The sequence below is a fragment of the Motacilla alba genome, chromosome 27 (genome assembly GCF_015832195.1).
Source record: "Motacilla alba alba isolate MOTALB_02 chromosome 27, Motacilla_alba_V1.0_pri, whole genome shotgun sequence".
Classification (NCBI taxonomy): Eukaryota; Metazoa; Chordata; class Aves; order Passeriformes; family Motacillidae; genus Motacilla; species Motacilla alba.
In genome coordinates, this window is record NC_052042.1 from 4,686,725 (window position 1) to 4,692,634 (window position 5,910).

Here is a 5,910-nt window from a genome sequence, read left to right on the forward strand (position 1 = left end):
GGGATGGGAGCTGGGATGGGAGCTGGGATGGGATTGAGCTGCCGTGAGCACGGGCACGGCTTCCTGCGGCACCTGGACGAGGCCAGCCTGGCACAGCCGCACTGACACCCGCTGGCACCTGGGATCCAGGTTTGGGAGCCGGGATGGGATCTGGGACGGGATTGGACTGCCATGGCCACGGGCACGGCTTCCTGCGGCACCTGGACGAGGCCAGCCTGGCGCAGCCGCACTGGGATCGGGGGCTGGCACGGGATCGGGCTCTGGGATCCCATCTGGGATCCAGGTTTGGGGTCTGGGATGGCATCGAGACCCTGAACCACAGCAAGGGCTTCCTGTGGCACCCGGACGAGGGCAGCCTGGCACAGCCGCACTGACACGGGCTGCATCAGGGACCTGGGATCCAGGTTTGGGATCTGGGACCCCGGGCTGGGATCCGGGATCTGCTCGCCTGCCGCCCCGCTTCGTGCTTGGGATCTGGGATGGGATCGAGCCCCAGAACCACCTGGGGCACACCTGGACGAGGCCAGGCTGGCACAGCCGCACAGGCTGGGATGGGATCTGGGATGTGCTCTCCTGCCACCCCACACCGCACTTGGGATCCGGGTCTGGGATTGGGAATCCAGCTTTGGGATCCAGGATCCAGCTCTGGGATCCAGTCTGGCTCTGGGATCCTGGATCCAGTTTTGGGATCCAGTCTGGGTCTGGGATCCAGGATCCAGCTCTGGAATTCTGTCTGGCTCCGGGATCCAGAATCCAGCTCTGGGATCCAGCCTGGCTCTGGGATCCAGAATCCAGCTCTGGGATCCAGCTCTGGGATCCAGCCTGGCTCTGGGATCCAGAATCCAGCTCTGGGATCCAGCTCTGGGATCCAGCCTGACTCTGGGATCTGTGATCTGGCTCTGGGATCCAGCCTGGCTCCGGGATCCAGAATCCAAGTCTGGGATCCAGCCTGGCTCTGGGATCTGGGATCCAGCCTGGCTCTGGGATCTGGGATCCAGCCTGGCTCCGGGATCCAGAATCCAAGTCTGGGATCCAGCCTGGCTCTGGGATCTGGGATCCAGCCTGGCTCCGGGATCTGGGATCCAGCCTGGCTCCGGGATCCACGCTCCCCGCGCCGCTGCGGGGCCGAGCTGTGCCCCGCTCCCTCTGGAGCCCCCGGGGCTCCCGGCCCCGTTCCCGTTCCCGGCGGCGCCGCGCGGCTCCCGGGCCCGGCGGGATTCCTAATTTCATATCAGCTGACGAGGTTTGCTTGGCTTTTATACCCCGGCGCTCTCCTCAAAGAGGAGGCGGGCCGGGCTCTTTGTACTAATGGGAAAGGCTGTGAGTTAATTAATACAGAGCATTAATGATCACTGTGTACGTAATGATTCCTTTCAGCACCCCGAGCTCGGAGCGTTCTCCCGGAAAAGCAAAAAAAAAAAAGGAAAAAAAGCAAAAAAAAACCCCAACAACCAACCCCCCTCCCGTCGTTTTTGTGTAGCTCTCCTAACACACTTCTTTATTTTACTACAGAAATTATTTTAGAGGTTTTTTGTATAGATCCTATTTAGTAGAGTCTGTTTCTAAAACAAAAAAAAGCCAAAAAAAAAAAAATTTGATGATGATGATGATAATAATAATAATAATAATTGTATTTCCATAAACGGTGTAATTTTTTCAGTGTAGCTGCACCTCTGCTGTACAATAGAGACATTTTTATAATCGGCCCAGATGTGATTCTCGGAGATGCTTTCCCGAATTCCCCAGCCCCGTGACTCCAAGGTGCTTCGGAGAAGAGAGGAGGAAAAAACCCCTGGAAAAGTCACCCCAAAGCCGGCGGCGATTTCTGGATTTAATTTCATTTTTAGGGCTTTTTTTGGGGTTATTTCTGTTCTTTTTTTGTAACTTTCGTTCCCTTTTCCCGGTTTCTCTCCGGCTGCGGGGGTCAGGTGTTCCTGCTGGATGCGGATCCGGGGATGAACGGACGGGAATTGCATTGGGAGGGAGAGTTTGTCCTGGGAATCCGGGAGATTTGGGAATGGAGAGTCGGGAAAGGCGGGATCTGCCAGCAGGGGGCTTTCCATGGGATCGCTGAATCCAGGGGGGAATCCAGGGCTGCTCTCCGGATTTAGGGAATTCCTGGAATTCCAGAGAGGGGAATGCCTTGGGATCAGGGAATTCCTGGAATTCCTGAGAGGGGAATGCCGTGGGATCAGGGAATTCCTGGAATTCCTGAGAGGGGAATGCCGTGGGATCAAGGATTGGGAATTCCTGGAGAGGGGAATACAGTGGGATCAGGGAATTCCTGAGAGGGGAATGCTGTGGGATCAGGGAATTCAGGAATTCCTGGGAGCAGGGAATGTCGTGGGATCAGGGAATTCCTGGGAGCAGGGAATGCCGTGGGATCAGGAATAGAGAATTCCAAGGGGAGGATCAGGGATGGAATTCCCGGGAGCTCCTGCCTGTTTAGTGGGAGATTCTGGGATGCGGCTGTCCCACAGCCCCGGATGTTCCCGGGCAGCTCCATCCCAGGAATCCGGGATGGTTTTTGGGGCCAGAGTCTGGGATTTGGGGCAAACCCAGGCCCAGGACGGGGAGCTGGAGCCATTCCCGTGGGAATTGCCCCGTTCCAAGGGCTGGGATCCCATGGGGACCCCTCAGCTTGGATTTTCTCCCTCTGGATCCCCCCTGGATCCAGGAATTCGCTCCCCCTGCCGGAGCGGTGCCCGGCGAATCCCAAATTCCTGGGAATTTTTGGGAATTCCTCCTCTTTGTGCTGCTTTTCCCGCCCCAGTCCCACCGAACTCGGCGCCTGGCGATCCCGCAGGGCAGCTCTGCCCGGCTCGTGGTTTTTTGGGATTCATTTTCAGCCGGAAAAGGCGGAATCCTCCCCCAGGACAACGCCGGCTTGGGAAAACCTCTGGAATTTGCTCCTCCCTGGATGTTTTCCCAGCCTTTTCCTAATCCCAGAGCTGGGAATTTCCACAACATTGGAAACTTCGGGGTCGTTTTGGGCCCAAACCCCTCGGTTTTGGCTGAGCTGAAAGAAAGAAACGCCATTTAAAAAATTTCCTCCAGGATATTTAAATCCCCCTCTTCCCCTCAGGCAGGAAAAAAATCCAGCCCTGAATTCCCAACGCTGCAATTCCCTGGAATTCTTCCTGCTCAGGATAATCGGGATAATCCGATTTTCAAACGCTGGAAAAGCCCAGAATGAGCGGTCGCTAATTTGTGCTCCGGCTTTTCCAAAGCCATTTTTCCTCCTCAATAAATTCCCCAGCATTCCCGGCTGCTCTTCCGAGAATTCCAGAATCTGGGATGGTTTTTTCCCCCCCCTGCTCTTCGGCTCCGCTCTGTATGGGATCATTCTGAGAATTTATGAACTTCCTTTCTGTGGAAGAAGATTAAAAATTCCAAGCCCTCTTCCCGCTCTGGCCGTGATGTGGGACGCCGGGAGGGCGGGCTGGGATCCTTTCCCAAGGGAAAAAAACACGGGAAAATGGGGAGATTTGGTTTAAAAGGCAGGAAATCCAAGGCTGGGATTTCTTGGGGGTTTTTAATCCTTCGATTTCCATTTTTCCACAGGGATGGGAAACTCCGGGGGTTTGTCCGGGTGTTCCCCCTTTTCTGCGCCTGGCGCTTCTGCTTCATTTTCCCGTTTCATTTTGCTTTCTTTTCCTCTGTTATTTTGCTGCTTTCCCCCCGTTTCATTTTGCTTTTCCCTATTTAATTTTGCTTTATTTTCCCACTTTACTTCGCCTTATTGTCCCCATTTATTTTGCTTTTTTTTTATCCCCCATTTATTTTGCTTCTTTTCCCTTTTTATTTCGCTGCTTTTTCTCTTTTTATTCCTCGCTGGAACCCGGGATCAGCGCCCCCGGGGCTGCAGCTTTTCCCGGGAGTTCCTTCCCCAGGCTTTGGGATTTAACCCGAGAGTTTGGGATTTAACCCGAGAGTTTGGGGTTTAACCCGAGTTTGGGATTTAACCCGAGAGTTTGGGGTTTAACCCGAGTTTGGGATTTAACCCCAATTTGGGATTTAACCCGAGAGTTTGGGATTTAACCCGAGTTTGGGATTTAACCTGAGAGTTTGGGATTTGACCCGAGTTTGGGATTTGACCCGAGTTTGGGGTTTAACCCGAGAGTTTGGGGTTTAACCCGAGAGTTTGGGGTTTAACCCGAGTCTGGGATTTATCCCGAGCCGCATTTTGGGGAGGCGGAGCCGGCGGGGGGCGGCGGAGCTGCCGCAGTCCCGCAATCCCGGGCACGCTGGAGCCGGCGGGGCTGGAGAAGATCCCGAGGCTCCTCCGGAGCGCCCGCCCCGCGCGGTGCTCGCCTGGCCCGGGCGCCGCCGCGGAAAATCACCGGAGCCCTGCCGGGCCCCGGGCTGGCACGGTCCGGGAGGAGCCCGGGGCGGGTCCGGGATGAGCCCGGGATGGATCCGGGATGGGTTCGGGATGAGCCCGGGATGGATCTGGGATGGTCCGGGATGAGCCCGGGATGGATGCGGGGTGATCCCGGGATGGATCTGGGATAATCCCGGGATGGTCCGGGATGGGTCCGGGATGGATCTGGGATAATGCCGGGATGGGCCAGGATGGGTCCAGGATGGGTTCCGGATGAGCCCGGGACGGTCCGGGATGGGTCTGGGATGGGTTCGGGATGAGCCCGGGATGGGTCCGGGGTGATCCCGGGATGGATCCGGGATAATCCCGGGACGGTCTTTGCCCCGCTGGATCCCGGCGGGAAGGGGCAGGAGCCGGCGGGGAATTCCCCCTTTGGATTCTCCCGCTCGGAGCGGCTCCAGGGCCGGGAAAGGTCCGGGGAGAGCCGGAGAGTCCCAGGCTGAGGAGGGGAGAAAGAATTCCCTGAAAGAATTCCCTGAAAGAGTTCCCTGAAAGAATTCCCTGAAAGAGTTCCCTGAAAGAATTCCCTGAAGGGATTCCCCGGCGTTCTCCCCGGCATTCTCCCGGAGGGTCGGCGCCTCCGGCCGGGGGCAGCCAGGGCCGGTCCCGGGCTCTCTTCGAGCTCCGCTCTGCGCCTGAATTTTCCCCAAACCGGCAAAATCCCGACTTCTGCGGCTCTGCCGCCGGCACGGGGACAGCGTGGCACCGCCAGCCCCGGCCGGGGGCAGCGACCCCCGCGGCTCTTCCCGACCTCTGGAATCCCGGCCGCGCCCCCCCATCCCCGGGCGCTTCTAATTAAAAACCACCAAAAGCCCCGAGCAGGGCCGGGCTTTGGCTCCCGGTTCCGCGCTCCGGTGGCCCGAGGGCGCTCCCGGTTCCGCGCTCCGGTGGTCCCGAGGGCGCTGCCCGGTTCCGCGCTCCGGTGGCCCCGAGGGCGCTCCCGGTTCCGCGCTCCCGGTGGTCCCGAGGGCGCTGCCCGGTTCCGCGCTCCGGTGGTCCCGAGGGCGCTCCCGGTTCCGCGCTCCCGGTGCCCCGAGGGCGCTCCCGGTTCCGCGCTCCGGTGGTCCCGAGGGCGCTGCCGGTATTTTTATCTCGGCGGCTCCTGCGGCCCCGCGATAGCGGCGGAGCCCGGGCGGGGGCGCGGAGCCCGCGGCGCTGTCCTGGCACCGCCACCCTGCAATTGCCCGTCCCGGCTCCCGAATTAGCGCGGGGACCGCGCCCGCTGCGGCCGCGCCGCCCGCCCGTCCCCGCCGTTATTTTGGGGACAATTCGGGCGTTTTTCTCGCTCGGCGCCGCGCTTGGCGTCGCGGGCAGAACCCCTCCCACCGAACGGCTTCGGTTCCACGGCACCGGAGCGGTCCCCGGGGGGTGCCGGGTTTTTGTTGGTTTTTCCCGATTTGGCAACTTTTGGCAGCGCGCGGGGGCGGCGGGACCCGCGCGGGGCGCTCCCCCCGCCCCTCGGAAAGGGGGGCGCGGCCTGGGCCGGCCCCGCCCCTCCGCGGCGAGGAAGCTGAGCCCCCATTGGC